Raw genomic sequence first — 15824 nt, 5'->3', positions numbered from 1 at the left:
GGCTACTGGAGAGTTCCCTGCCCTTGCCTGAGTGCCAGAGAGTCTGGTTAGGGGCGCGGGGGCCGGGGACTTTGGCTCTTGGGACTGCTTTTCGGTCCGCAGTTCAGCAGGCGGTGCTCCCTGGCTGAGGCTCTGCAGTGAGGGGCCGGTAGTGAGGCCTGATCGGTCCGCATTTCGGCGGACGATGAGATTGGAGCTGCTGGGGTGCACCGGGGACCTGACTGGGGCCCTGTCATCGGCCGCTGGTGGTGGTGCTCCGCGTGGTCCTGTGCTGGCAGTGATCTTGTGTGACGGAGCGCTGGGCCCCCTTGTATGTTCCCTGCCATTAGCTATGTGTGGCGGGTCTGACTGAGGGCGTGGGAGACCGGTGGCTCTGGCTCCTGGGCCCACTTTCGGCCTGCAGTTCGGCGGGCGGTGCTCCTTGCCCAGTGTGCTTCGGTCGACGGGCGGTGGCGAGGCCGGCTGGGCCAAGGGGACTGGGACCCTCTGCTGCCGCTGCCGGTGGGCCGCATGCTGCCTAGCGGTTGGGGGGCACTGGCTGCTAGAGTGGTGGCAGCGCTCGGGCCGCGCATTGGCGGCCGGTGAGGGAGCTAGTTGTCTGCCGGTGTTCTGGAGTCGGCTTGAGGTGGTGTTGGTGTGCGGGCATGCTCCTTCGGCCTCGGGGGCCTTGCTGCTTGAGCTGCTTGGTGGGGGGCCCGGGTTGCCGTCATGTCCTCCACAAAGGCCCGGCGAGATAGGACCATGAAGGGCGCTCTGCAGCAGTCCGCGGGACAGTCTTCATCTCAGTCGTCTCCTCCTACTCCATCTTCGGAGGACAGCGATCAACCGGCCACTAAGGCCTTTATGCTCGACCTCTTCTCTGCCATTAAGGAGGACATCTTAGAACTTCGCTCCCAGCTATCTTCTGACCTTCGCGAATTGCGGCGTGACGTGGACGCTCTCGGGGACCGCGTCACCACTGTGGAAAAGCATGACTTAGGGCGTGAAGACGATATGCATCAGCTTCAGCAGGATGTCCTCCGTCTCAGGGAGCAAAACCTCGACTTGCAGGCCCACGTTGAGGACCTCGAAAACCGGTCCCGACGGAACAACATTAGAATTCGTGCGGTGCCGTGGAAGGGTGAGGGGGATGATCTCCGGGGCTATGTGCTTCAGCTATTCCGGCAGATTCTCGGGGAGGAGACGGAGCGGGACATTCAGATGGATCGCGTGCATCGGGTTGGCTTGCCGAGGGGCCCGAGGGCTCCACCACCGGACATATTGGTTTGCGTGCACGATTTTCAGCTTAAAGAGCAGATTCTGCGCAAGGCCCGTGAGCTTAATCCGATGCAGTTCCGTGGTCACCAGCCGGTCCTATTCCAGGACTTAGCTGCCTCTACTCTGGTGAAGCGCAGGGAGTTCAAGCCCATAACTACTCACCTGCTCGAGAATAACATTCCTTACTCATGGGGTCATCCCTTCCGTCTTATTTTAAACACCAGGGCAAACTCCATCAGCTACGCTTGTTGACTGCAGCTTATGAGGCCCTGGGGCTGGAGCGGCCCTCCTCCCCGACTAGGGTAGTTGGCTCGCCTGCGCGGCGGCGTAGGCGCTTGGATGGCTGGCAGCGGGTGGGCCGCTCTCCTCGGCCCTCGGGGCCTGACGTGTCCTCTAGTCTTCTGGAGCGGTAGGCGGCAGTCACTTCGGTGGCGCAGGTGACGGACAGCAATGGTGTTCCATGAACCTTCTATAGCTAGCATCAGGTGGATTTTCTCTTGCGGCGCCGGAGGGGGGAGGTCCTTGGCTGGGGGTGCTTGTCGTCAACTGCCCTGTGTGGGTTGCATGGCTGGTGCCCTTCGTGCCGAGGTGTCGTCCTCCTGGATTCCACGTTCCCCTCATCGTTTGTTCTACATGTCAGACTGTTGTCCCCTTTTGGGGCCTTTGGGTTCTGTGTTTTGCAGTGACTTTTCTATGTTTGATGTGTTTTTTGCTTTTGGGGTCAGGGTGGGGGGAGGGGGTGGGGGTCAAGGGTTGTTTTTGAGAATGTGTTGGGGCTCCGCATCAGTCCTCTTTGGGGTGGGGATCTGTTTGTCCCTGAATTATTGTCGGTGGGTCTGCCTCCTTGCTCTGTGTTTTTGCGCTCGATAATTGGCTATTCCTCCCTTGTCTTTCATGAGTAGGAGTCTTAAAGTGGTGTGTTTGAATGATCGGGGCTTAAATAATCCAGTTAAGCGCTCAGCTATTCTCTCCCTCCTGGAGGGCGTGGTGGGGATGTGTGTTTATTACAGGAGACTCATCTTCTTTCTAAAGATGTTAAGCGGATGAGGGATCGGCGGTTCCCTTTGCAAGTGTGGTCTTCGGGGCGGCTAAGAAGCATGGGGTGGCAGTTCTTTTTAGTGCACGTGCTCATTGTAAGGTTCTCGCCCAGGTTGCTGACTTGAAGGGGAAACTTCTGGCGCATCGCGTGCAATGGGGATACATGTGCTTCACTGTAGGGTCAATCTACACCCCGAATGAGCATCAGGAGTCTTTCCTAAAGATGGCCTTTTCTGAGGTGCTGGCCTCGCCTGATTCCCTGATATTGATGGGGGGGGGACCTGAATGTGGTGATGGATGCGGGTCTAGATAGGTCAGGGCAGCGATCACATCAGGCGGGTGCTCTCTCCCCGGGGGGCAGACAATGGATGAGTGATGGCAGTCTGCATGACGTCTGGCGCATACAGCACCTTACCGAGCGCGATAATACTTTCTACTCGGCAGCGCACAAAACTTATGCCCGCCTTGATCATTTTTTTGCCTCTACCTCCCTTTTTCCATGCCTGACGGATGCGACCATCACTCCCCGCTCCCTGTCCGACCATGCCCTCATCTCTGTGCACCTCAATTCTCCGACGGCCCATCCCTCTCTGTCTGGAAGCCGCCTGCGCGATTCTTTGCTCAGTTCCGACACCACGGTTGCTCGGATTCGCGATGCGATCATTGCTTATTTGGCGGTTAATGATCAGGGCACTACATCTGTGGCAGCGGTTTGGGAGGCCCTCAAGCTGGTGGTACGGGGGGAGTTCATTGCGCTGGCATCTGCGTTTGCGCGTCTTCGTAGAGATAAGCGCGCGGAGCTGGAGCGTGAGGTGGGGGCCCTGGAGTCCATCCATAAGCGCACCGGAGCGCCCAGGGTGTGGAGAGAACTCGAAACGAAAGGGCGTATGCTGAAGCACCTGGATCTCGACAGGGCCGAATATGCTCTGTTGCGTCTGCGGCATAAATTTTACCTTAGCGGGGATAAAGGGGGGCGTTTATTAGCCCATAGGCTCAGAGCAAGCGCGCAGCGCGTGGCGGTCCAGTCCATTCAGGACGCTCGGGTGGTGGAGCAGACTACTGACGCCCTTAATGTGGAGTCTTTCCGGCAGTTTTATCAGCGCTTGTATACCAGGGAGACGACCTGTCCGGCGGAACGGGAGGTCTACCTTGCCTCCTGCCGTATCACACCACTGTCTGCGACCTCTGCTGATGCGTTGGAGTCTGCCATCCGTATTGAGGAAGTCATATCGGCGATAGCTCGCCTCAAGGTCGCCAAATCGCCTGGCCCTGACGTTTTTTCCGCCTTGTTTTTTAAGACTTTCTGTGCTCAGCTGGCTCCACTTTTAACGCGTCTTTTTAACTCTTTTCTGGAGAGGGGGAGGAGACGCCCACTCAGAATGTCAGAAGCTGCGATTACGGTTATCCTTAAACCTGGGAAGGATCCGAGGGACTGTGTGAGAAGTTGGCCTGGTATATGCTGTTCACTAGTTCTAGTGACCACCTTGTACCATGCCAAGCAACCCTTATGGTGTGGTTGTAAGTCAACCTTTTTGGACTAGCTGCCCTAGTGGTAGCGTAGGCTAAGCAGTCTTTGAGGCTAAACTCGTGAAGCGTGTTAAGCAAGCTGTTTTACCAATAGTAACCCCCTTTTATACCAATGAAAGGACACCACACAGATATATATTCAAAATATATATGTATTTATTTCTCAAAGTAACCCCTAGTCTCTTTATGAGCACAGGAGCACAAATCGTCAAACAAGATTATCACATAATACACAGAAGTTGCACTTTATATGGATAGGCCCTGGTGGCCACTCGAACCATATACTAAAATAGTGGTATAAGTACCACGAACAGAAAAGGGAAAAGGCCTAGGGCCTCTAGAATCGCTGGGCCTACAAGGAGCTAACGTCAGTTAGTGACCAGGAGGTCCACGGGTGGCGTGTGCAGAGCAAATAGTCACACGCGTGCTCCCATAGGTTTCAATGGGTGCGTAAAAAGTACAAAGTTACTGCAAAAGGAATCTTCCGGATGACCTAGGAACTTAAGATTTGGAACACAGGCACTAGAGATGTAATACTACACTTGGGCACAGGTGTGCCAGCTTTACCTCACCCACAGGAAGCGGGTGCATAGGCCTCGAAGTGCGTCGGGTTTCTTCTATCTGTTCCGTGGGGCCTGTAGACAAAAGTGCTGCAGGCGGTCGGTCGGGAAGAGATGCAGTGGATCCAAGAGTGGATCGGAGATGTTGAAGACCTGTAAGCAGAGGGGACAGTGTTCACAGTCACTAGCCAGTGACCAGCGTGGCACCAGGTGGGTACCAGGCGATGTCGGGCGCAAACAGGTGATGAGGGGTAGCTTGTCTCCGCAGCCACGTGGTCCCTGAAGGTCGACGACGTCCAGGAGTCGGCTCACGAGCTGTCCCACGCAGGCTCTCGCTGTCGGCGGTGTCGGCGACTTGATCGAAGCAAACAAGCCTTGGCAAAAGCAATTGTAGAAGGATTCGGAAATCAGCTGTTGGTTCTGACCAGCAAGGTCAGAGGGATTGCTCCTTTGGAGGGGAGCAAGGGCCAGTCTGGAGCAACCAGACCAGCGGTGTTTGTCGTAGATTTCGTCGCCAAGATGGCCACTAGCCAGCGGGCCAGCAACCGGTTAGGCGCGTCGAGTGGCAAAATGCAGAAGGGCCCCACGCAGATCGTGGAGATGCTGGAGGGCTCACCTTTGGTGCAGATGCTGCTCGAGGGTTGGGCTTCTCAGGACCCAAAGCACAACTTGGAGGGAGCCTCGGTTGTTGCACTTGTCAGCTTGTCGTAGTCGTTCCAAGATGGCTGGCTCCACGTGTCTCGGTGCCTCCACGGGTCTCCTCCTTTCAGGGACTGTGGATCGGGCGGTGAGAGGTCTGGAGGTCCAGGTCTTGTCAGTCTCTGGGCTCGGGCTCCGGCGGGAGGCGGCGGCAAAGCAGACGGTGATTCGCTGGATGGTGCTTGCGTTAGCAAGGTGGTCACTCCCTGACCACAGGGGAGATTTTCTTCAGTCTTCTGTGCAGCAGAATGTCGAAGTTCCCGTCTTCTTCTTAGTTTCAAGTTGATTCCAGGATGTCTGAAGTCTTAGGACACAGCTCCTACCTTTATTCGGATTCTAGGGGCCGGACTACCTGCTAGGTCCCTCCCTATGGGTGGGACCAGGAAGGGGGGTGGTTACACCCCCAATCCTTTGTCCAGCTCGCCCCAGGCCCGGGACTGGTGTGCCCCAGGACCGGTTTGAACTGGCATATGCACCGAGGCTCCTTGTGAGCCACAGGCATGTCTGGTTTCTTTCAAGCCCTACCTGACCAATACACAAAATCCTGTCTGGGGTGGTGCACGCACCTCCCCTGGCAGGAAACCCTTTGTCCACACCTCCCAAGCTGGAAGGACTCCCAGCAGCAGGAGGGCAGACTTGTGTCTGTGGTGGCAGCATCCATTTTGTGGAGCTGAGGCTATGTCTGATTTTACCCGGGTTTCAGGTACTGTACATGTCGTGTCCCTCTAGAAGGGTGGAATGCTAACCCCGTCGCCAGAATTGGCGAGGGGTTAGTATTCCAATTCGTATGACACCTTACTCGACATGTTTTGATAAAGCCAAACCAAAGATAGCATTTAACCGCGAGGTTCATAATGCACTTAAGAGTATATGGTATGACGATATCTGGAAACAGTAGAAGGAAGTTGTTCCGACCACTGCAGACAGGCTCAGCTCATGCCAGAGCACCATCTCACATGGAACCAAGCACTCTGCCTTCAGGATTGTTAAGGCCTGCCATAGGAGTGACTTATAGGTTACCAGGTGTCCCATTTAGGGTTAGGTATAGGTATACTACACCTAAGTAAGAGGTGATTACACCAACTTACCCCAGCTGAGTGATCAGCCAGTTGTGTCAGATTGTTAGGCCAAGCCTGGGGTGGCATAATACATGCTGCAGCCCCTGGCAGGCCTTGGGTACACCAATGCCCTGGGTACCTAGTGTACACTGGTACAGGGGCTGACAGGGTGATCCACTTCCAATTGGTTATGCACCTAGGGTGCATAGTTTTAATTTAGTAGAGAGAACAGCAGGCTGGGGGTCTGATTGGCAGGCCCACAGCCTCAATATGTCAAAAACCAGTGAAGCAAAAAGCAAAAATTTGGGGTGACCATAGGATAGCAGACCCTACTCTCCTACACAACCCCCCCCCAAACGCTGGGACATTAAACTAGCCTTGACCAGTCTCGTCTTCATGTCCTAAGTGGAAGTACCTGGAGAGACCATCTGCATTCCCATGGTCAGTACCTGGCCGGTGCTCCACTGTAAAGTCCATCCCCTGTAGGGAAATGGACCACCTAAGCAGTTTGGGGTTTTCACCCTTCATCTGATTTAGCCACAAGAGGGGCTTATGGTCGGTCTGAATCTTGAAGTGAGTGCCAAACAAGTATGGCCTCAGCTTCTTCAGGGCCCACACCACAGCAAAGGCCTCCCTCTCAATAGCTGACCAATTCTTCTCTCTGGGGGTCAACCTTCTGCTAATAAAAGCAATGGGTTGGTCTTGACCATCTACATTAAGTTGTGACAGCACAGCTCCCACACCCAACTCAGAAGCATCTGTTTGGACAATAAACTCTTTGGAGTAGTCAGGACTTTTCAGGATAGGTGCAGAGCACATGGCCTCCTTCAGGTCATCAAATGCCTTTTGACAGCTTACTGTCCACTGAACCTTTTTGGGCATCTTCTTGGATGTCAGATCATTAAGAGGAGTCACAATGGACCCATAGTTCTTAACAAACTTCCTGTAATACCCAGTCAAGCCCAAGAAAGCTCGAACTTGAGTCTGGGTGGTTGGAGGGGACCAATCCTTGATGGACTGTATCTTACTCTCCAGTGGTTGAACTTGGCCCCCACCTACAAGGTGGCCCAAATACACAACCTTACTCTGCCCTATCTGGCACTTAGTAGCCTTGATAGTGAGGCCTGCCCTTTGCAGAGCCTCAAGAGCCTTCTTCAGGTGGATCAGGTGATCCTCCCAGGTGGAACTAAAGACAGCAATGTCATCAAGATATGCTGCGCAAAAGTCATCCAACCCAGTAAGGACTTGGTTCACCAGCCTTTGGAAGGTGGCAGGTGCATTCTTCAGACCAAAGGGCATCACCACAAACTGATAATGCCCACCTGGGGTTGAGAATGCTGTTTTGGCCTTAGACTCCTCAGCTAACCTGATTTGCCAATAGCCAGCTGTCAAGTCAAATGTGCTCAAAAACTTTGCAGAAGCTAGTTTGTCTATGAGCTCATCTGCCCTTGGAATAGGGTGTGCATCTGTCCTGGTGACAGCATTGAGTCCTCTGTAGTCCACACAGAACCTCATCTCTCTCTTGCCATCTTTGGTGTGAGGTTTGGGGACCAGAACCACTGGGCTAGCCCAGGGGCTCTCTGAGGGTTCAATGACACCTAATTCCAGCATTTTATGTACCTCAGCCTTTATACAGTCCCTGACGTGGTCAGGTTGTCTGTAAAGTTTGTTCTTTACAGGCAGACTGTCACCAGTGTCCACAACATGGGTACACCAGTCAGTTTGACTAGGTATCAAGGAAAACATATGTGAAAATGATTGTAGAACCTGCCTACATTCAGTCTGCTGATGGGCAGTGAGGTTGCCTCCAAGGGTCACTCCTTCAACTGAGCCATCTTCAGGGTTCTGAGACAACAGGTCTGGGAGAGGGTCACTCTCTTCCTCCTGTCCCTCATCTGTAGCCATGAGCAAGCCCATGTCTGCCCTGTCAACATATGCTTTAAGCCTGTTAACATGGAGTACCCTGTGGGGACTCCTGGGAGTTCCTAGGTCCACCAAGTAGGTGACCTCTCCCTTCTTTTCCAGGATTGTATGGGGTCCAGACCATTTGTCTTGGAGTGCTGCTGGGGCCACTGGCTCCAACACCCATACCTTCTGTCCTGGCTGATACTCAACCAAGACAGCCTTTTGGTCATGCCAAGCTTTCTGTAAGGCCTGGCTTGCCTCAAGGTTTTTAGATGCCTTCTCCATATACTCAGCCATCCTGGAGCGGAGACCAAGTACATAGTCCACTATGTCTAGCTTAGGCTTTTTGAGAGGTAACTCCCATCCTTCCTTCACCAAACACAGTGGGCCTCTCACAGGGTGCCCAAACAACAATTCAAAGGGGCTGTAGCCAACTCCTTTTTGTGGGACCTCTCTGTAAGCAAACAGAAGGCAGGGTAGAAGGATATCCCATCTTCGCCTGAGCTTTTCAGGTAATCCTTTGATCATACCCTTTAGGGTCTTGTTGAATCTCTCAACAAGCCCATTGCATTGTGGGTGATAAGGGGTGGTGAACTTGTAGTTGACACCACATTCCTTCCACATAGCTGTTAAGTATCCTGACATAAAGTTGGTACCTCTGTCAGATACTACCTCCTTAGGAAACCCCACTCTGGAGAATACTCCCAGCAGGGCCCTGGCCACAACAGGAGCTGTAGTGGTCCTAAGGGGAATTGCCTCTGGATACCTGGTGGCATGATCCACTACCACCAGTATAAATCTGTGCCCAGATGCAGTGGGAGGATCCATGGGACCCACTATGTCTATTCCCACTCTTTCAAAGGGGACCCCCACCACAGGTAGTGGTATTAGGGGGGCCTTTGTTGTGCCACCTGATTTGCCACTGGCTTGGCAGGTAACACAGGAGCGACAAAACTCCTTTGTATCTTCATTCATATGAGGCCAGTGAAAGTGAGGGACAAGTCTGTCCCAGGTCTTGTTCTGGCCTAGGTGTCCTGCTAAAGGAATATCATGGGCCAAGGTAAGGAGGAAGCCCCTAAATTGCAGAGGTATAACCAACCTCCTGGTTGCACCAGGCTTGGGGTCTCTAGCCTCTGAATAAAGGAGCCCTTCATCCCAATACACTTTATGGGTACCTTGAGCATTCCCAGCAGCCTCAGCAGCAGCCAGCTGTCTGAGGGGTTCAAGAGAGGGACAGGATAACTGAGCCTGCCTCAAGTCAGCCCTTGAAGGTCCCCCTGTCCCCAGAAACTCAACCTGATCAGGTTCAAGCTCTTCAGGGACAGTTCCTTCAGGGTCCTCTAGATCAGCTTCCTGGGAAGGCTGATCATCACTCTGAGGCAGGGGGGAAGGCACAGCCTTGACCCTCCTGTTCTTCTTCTTGGTAGGTGCTTGGTCCATTGTTCCAGGATCCAAGACCTGTGGTTCAGTGAGGCACTTTTTGGCCTGTGACCTGGTCACAGCAAGGACATGTGATGATATACCTAACATCTCTGCATGAGTCCTGTACTCCACTTCTGACCATAGAGAACTCTCTAGGTCATTGCCCAACAAACATTCTACTGGGAGGTCTGCACTAACCACAACCCTTTTGAGGCCAGTTACCCCTCCCCATGAGAAGTTAACAACTGCCACACTGTGTGAAGTAGTGGCATTGCTGGCATTGGTCACCAGGTAGTTCTCACCTGGTATGTACTGTCCAGGGTCCACAAAGCCTGGTGTCACCATAGTGACACTGGCACATGTGTCCCTGTAGGCTTGAGCCACTTTGTCATTAATTAAAGGAGTCTGTCTGTACTTGCCCAGGTTACTGGGGCTCACAGTCAGGGACAAATCAATGTCGCCATCACAGATCAAGACTGCCTGTGTAAGGGTTCTGTCTAAGTCAGAATCTCCTTCAGTTCCCATAGTGATTCCCACTACACCCTTTGTCTGGGGACCAACACTGCTAACAGTAGTACTGGGAGCAGGTGCCTTAGGGGCAACAGTGTTGGGGGCTCCACCCTTTTTGCAATCACTAGTCCAGTGAGTTGTATTTTTACAATGATTGCACCAGGGTTTCTTTTGACCTTCTTTCTTCTTTTTGGACTGTTGGGACCCACCCTCCTTAGTAGTAGTTTGGGGCCCTGTTGAAGACTTCTGGTCTTTAGGTTTCTGATCTCCACCCTTTTGGTCTGTTTTCTTCTGATCACCCCCTTGGCCCTGGTTCTGGTTCTTTTGCTTAACCCTGGTTCTGACCCATTTGTCTGCCTTCTTTCCCAATTCTTGGGGAGAGGTCAGATCAGAGTCAACCAAGTGTTGATGCAGTTGCTGGTTTTGACAGTTATTTAAAATCTGTTCTCTCATCATCAAATTATACAATCCTGTAAAATCAGATACCTTACTTCCCAGCAACCAACCCTCCAAAGCCTTAGTGGCACATTCAATGTATTCAGACCAGTCCTGAGTCTGTGTCTTTTGGGTGTCTCTGAACATTAACCTGTACTGCTCAGTGGTTAAGCCTAACCCATCAACTAGAACACTCTTCAGGACTCTGTAGTTTCTGACATCCTCTTCTCTAACAGTGAGGAGTCTGTCTCTGCCTCTTCCTTCAAAGGAGAGCCAGAGGATTGCTGCCCACTGATCTTCAGGAACCTGCTGTACTTTGCAGGCTCTCTCAAGAGCAGTTATCCACTTGTGGATGTCATCCCCACTTTTGTAGGGGGGCACAACCTTAGACAGGTTTCTATTGTCGAAAACCCTATCTTTGTCCTTAGGGACAATGCTGCCACCAGTGGGTATAGACCCACTCTCTTTATGCTGTCTAGCCTTGCTAAGTTTCTCTTCCATCAGGGCTACTTCTAGCTCCTGCTTCCTGATCCTCAGCTGGGCCTCTTGCATCTTGGCCTCATGTTCCCTCCTCTGAGGGGTGGTCATCCTTCTCCTGGAGTGACCTTGAGAGCCTCTAGAGCCATGGGAAGCATTGGAGTCACCTGAGCGATTCCTTTGCCTTCCCAGCCCTGTGTTAAGTCCACTGGGGAGATCCAGTGGGTTGAACCCACTGTCAGTCCCCAATAGCCTTGGTTTAGCTGGGCCAAGTATAACACTTGGCACTGGGCTAGTTCTCCCTTCATCCTCACTACTGTCAGTATCCTTTTCACTCTCATCCTCTGTGGTAGGCATCCCATCTAAGGGGTGACTATTGGGAAGGGGTACTTCAGTGGCATCTTTAGAAGGGGGGCCTCCTGTTCCTGTCCCTAAGGGGGCTAACTGGGAAGCTTTCTTGAGTGCTCTCTGATTCTCATCATTCTGTAAGAGCTCTCTGAGCTCAGCAGAGTTTGGGTTCTTGGGCTGTTTAAGGCCTCTAAGAGTTGCCAAATGCCTGAGCTCATTCTGATTAAGGGTAGCAAAGCTGGATGGTGCCCTCTGGGGGTCACTCTCAACAGAGATGGGTACAGTGGACCCCTCTGCCCCGGCCATTGCTCTTAAGTGTGGGTGGATGTGTTGCAATCTACCTACACTTGGGTTTACCTACTAAACCTATCTAGTAGTTGTAGTCAGGGTGTGCTACTCCCTTTGCTCTACAACAACTAAGTTCAGTAGAACTTATGTATATCTAATCTTGTTTTATATGTACCTACAGGTACCTATGTGATCTTTCAATTGGTAACCAAGAGATTACAATGGTAAAACACAGCAAGCTCAAATCCAACCGCTGCTCACCAATGTGAGAAGTTGGCCTGGTATATGCTGTTCACTAGTTCTAGTGACCACCTTGTACCATGCCAAGCAACCCTTATGGTGTGGTTGTAAGTCAACCTTTTTGGACTAGCTGCCCTAGTGGTAGCGTAGGCTAAGCAGTCTTTGAGGCTAAACTCGTGAAGCGTGTTAAGCAAGCTGTTTTACCAATAGTAACCCCCTTTTATACCAATGAAAGGACACCACACAGATATATATTCAAAATATATATGTATTTATTTCTCAAAGTAACCCCTAGTCTCTTTATGAGCACAGGAGCACAAATCGTCAAACAAGATTATCACATAATACACAGAAGTTGCACTTTATATGGATAGGCCCTGGTGGCCACTCGAACCATATACTAAAATAGTGGTATAAGTACCACGAACAGAAAAGGGAAAAGGCCTAGGGCCTCTAGAATCGCTGGGCCTACAAGGAGCTAACGTCAGTTAGTGACCAGGAGGTCCACGGGTGGCGTGTGCAGAGCAAATAGTCACACGCGTGCTCCCATAGGTTTCAATGGGTGCGTAAAAAGTACAAAGTTACTGCAAAAGGAATCTTCCGGATGACCTAGGAACTTAAGATTTGGAACACAGGCACTAGAGATGTAATACTACACTTGGGCACAGGTGTGCCAGCTTTACCTCACCCACAGGAAGCGGGTGCATAGGCCTCGAAGTGCGTCGGGTTTCTTCTATCTGTTCCGTGGGGCCTGTAGACAAAAGTGCTGCAGGCGGTCGGTCGGGAAGAGATGCAGTGGATCCAAGAGTGGATCGGAGATGTTGAAGACCTGTAAGCAGAGGGGACAGTGTTCACAGTCACTAGCCAGTGACCAGCGTGGCACCAGGTGGGTACCAGGCGATGTCGGGCGCAAACAGGTGATGAGGGGTAGCTTGTCTCCGCAGCCACGTGGTCCCTGAAGGTCGACGACGTCCAGGAGTCGGCTCACGAGCTGTCCCACGCAGGCTCTCGCTGTCGGCGGTGTCGGCGACTTGATCGAAGCAAACAAGCCTTGGCAAAAGCAATTGTAGAAGGATTCGGAAATCAGCTGTTGGTTCTGACCAGCAAGGTCAGAGGGATTGCTCCTTTGGAGGGGAGCAAGGGCCAGTCTGGAGCAACCAGACCAGCGGTGTTTGTCGTAGATTTCGTCGCCAAGATGGCCACTAGCCAGCGGGCCAGCAACCGGTTAGGCGCGTCGAGTGGCAAAATGCAGAAGGGCCCCACGCAGATCGTGGAGATGCTGGAGGGCTCACCTTTGGTGCAGATGCTGCTCGAGGGTTGGGCTTCTCAGGACCCAAAGCACAACTTGGAGGGAGCCTCGGTTGTTGCACTTGTCAGCTTGTCGTAGTCGTTCCAAGATGGCTGGCTCCACGTGTCTCGGTGCCTCCACGGGTCTCCTCCTTTCAGGGACTGTGGATCGGGCGGTGAGAGGTCTGGAGGTCCAGGTCTTGTCAGTCTCTGGGCTCGGGCTCCGGCGGGAGGCGGCGGCAAAGCAGACGGTGATTCGCTGGATGGTGCTTGCGTTAGCAAGGTGGTCACTCCCTGACCACAGGGGAGATTTTCTTCAGTCTTCTGTGCAGCAGAATGTCGAAGTTCCCGTCTTCTTCTTAGTTTCAAGTTGATTCCCGGATGTCTGAAGTCTTAGGACACAGCTCCTACCTTTATTCGGATTCTAGGGGCCGGACTACCTGCTAGGTCCCTCCCTATGGGTGGGACCAGGAAGGGGGGTGGTTACACCCCCAATCCTTTGTCCAGCTCGCCCCAGGCCCGGGACTGGTGTGCCCCAGGACCGGTTTGAACTGGCATATGCACCGAGGCTCCTTGTGAGCCACAGGCATGTCTGGTTTCTTTCAAGCCCTACCTGACCAATACACAAAATCCTGTCTGGGGTGGTGCACGCACCTCCCCTGGCAGGAAACCCTTTGTCCACACCTCCCAAGCTGGAAGGACTCCCAGCAGCAGGAGGGCAGACTTGTGTCTGTGGTGGCAGCATCCATTTTGTGGAGCTGAGGCTATGTCTGATTTTACCCGGGTTTCAGGTACTGTACATGTCGTGTCCCTCTAGAAGGGTGGAATGCTAACCCCGTCGCCAGAATTGGCGAGGGGTTAGTATTCCAATTCGTATGACACCTTACTCGACATGTTTTGATAAAGCCAAACCAAAGATAGCATTTAACCGCGAGGTTCATAATGCACTTAAGAGTATATGGTATGACGATATCTGGAAACAGTAGAAGGAAGTTGTTCCGACCACTGCAGACAGGCTCAGCTCATGCCAGAGCACCATCTCACATGGAACCAAGCACTCTGCCTTCAGGATTGTTAAGGCCTGCCATAGGAGTGACTTATAGGTTACCAGGTGTCCCATTTAGGGTTAGGTATAGGTATACTACACCTAAGTAAGAGGTGATTACACCAACTTACCCCAGCTGAGTGATCAGCCAGTTGTGTCAGATTGTTAGGCCAAGCCTGGGGTGGCATAATACATGCTGCAGCCCCTGGCAGGCCTTGGGTACACCAATGCCCTGGGTACCTAGTGTACACTGGTACAGGGGCTGACAGGGTGATCCACTTCCAATTGGTTATGCACCTAGGGTGCATAGTTTTAATTTAGTAGAGAGAACAGCAGGCTGGGGGTCTGATTGGCAGGCCCACAGCCTCAATATGTCAAAAACCAGTGAAGCAAAAAGCAAAAATTTGGGGTGACCATAGGATAGCAGACCCTACTCTCCTACAGACTGTGGCTCGTATAGGCCAATCTCCCTCCTACATATCGACGCCAAATTGTTCGCGGGCATTCTGGGGGCGCGTCTCAGTCCACTGATGGATGGCATCATAGACCCGGATCAATCAGGGTTCATTCCTACGCGTCAGGGAGGGGACAACACCAAGCATCTTCTCCGTCTTATTGACTTGGTCCACCAGTCTGGTACCCAAGCTTGTCTCCTTTCCATTGACGCCGAGAAGGCCTTTTTACCGGGTGGACTGGGACTACATGTTCGAGGTCCTGCGTACTTTTGGCTTCAAGCAACACTTCCTTCGCTGGGTGCACTGTCTCTATGTCGCCCCTAAGGCATCAGTGAGGGTGAATAGATGCCGGTCTTCCCCCTTTCCCATCAATAGAGGGACGAGGCAGGGGTGCCCCCTGTCTTCACTGTTATTCGCGCTCTGTATGGAGCCCTTTGCCCAGAGCATACGGTCGCGTTCGGATGTCGAGGGCCTTAAGTTCGGCGCCGACATTCATAAAATTAGTCTCTATGCGGACAATGTTATTCTCTCTCTTACCCACCCACGCACCTCTTTGCGGTACTTGATGCGAGAGCTCCACAACTTTGGATCGGTTGCAGGATTTAAAGTTAATTTTTCAAAATCGCTGGTGCTTAACCTTTCTATCCCTGAAGAGGAAGTCGGTGATCTGCAGCGAGACTTTGCCTTCCAGTGGGTGCACTCTGATATCTTATCGGTTGTCAAAACGACCCACCTTAATTATCAATTATTGGTGGAGCAAACCACTAAATCGCTATGTGATTGGTCTCGCCTTGGCCTGGCCTAGTATGCGCGGCGGTCAAGATGACGGTGTTGCCGAGGGTCCTTTACTTGTTTCAGATGCTTCCCGCGCAGCCGCCTCCGGGTACCATCTGTAAGTTGCAAGATCTGCTTAATACGTTTTTATGGCACAATAAGAGGCCAAGGCTCGCCTTATCGCTCGCTACTACGCCGAAGGCTTCCGAAGGTTGGTTTTTCCGCTGTTGAGGGCGTATTACCAGGCCTCTTGCCTCCGATATATCACGGAGTGGAATTGGCCTTCCTCTAGCAAGCATTGGCTTTTTGTGGATCAGACAGTCGCGGGTTGTAATATCTGGCGTGAGATCTGGCTTCCACGGAAGCACAGGGCCTGGGGTCTCTATTCATCCCCGGTGACTTCTCCAACTCTTAAGGTGTGGGATCAACTAGTGAGCGCTCGGGGGTGGACCACGTTCCCCTCCCCTATGACGCCTATCGTGGACAACCCTGATTTGCC

The sequence above is a fragment of the Triturus cristatus genome, chromosome 1_1 (assembly GCF_964204655.1).
Source record: "Triturus cristatus chromosome 1_1, aTriCri1.1, whole genome shotgun sequence".
In the NCBI taxonomy this organism is placed as follows: domain Eukaryota; kingdom Metazoa; phylum Chordata; class Amphibia; order Caudata; family Salamandridae; genus Triturus; species Triturus cristatus.
This window is presented reverse-complemented; position numbering follows the sequence as displayed.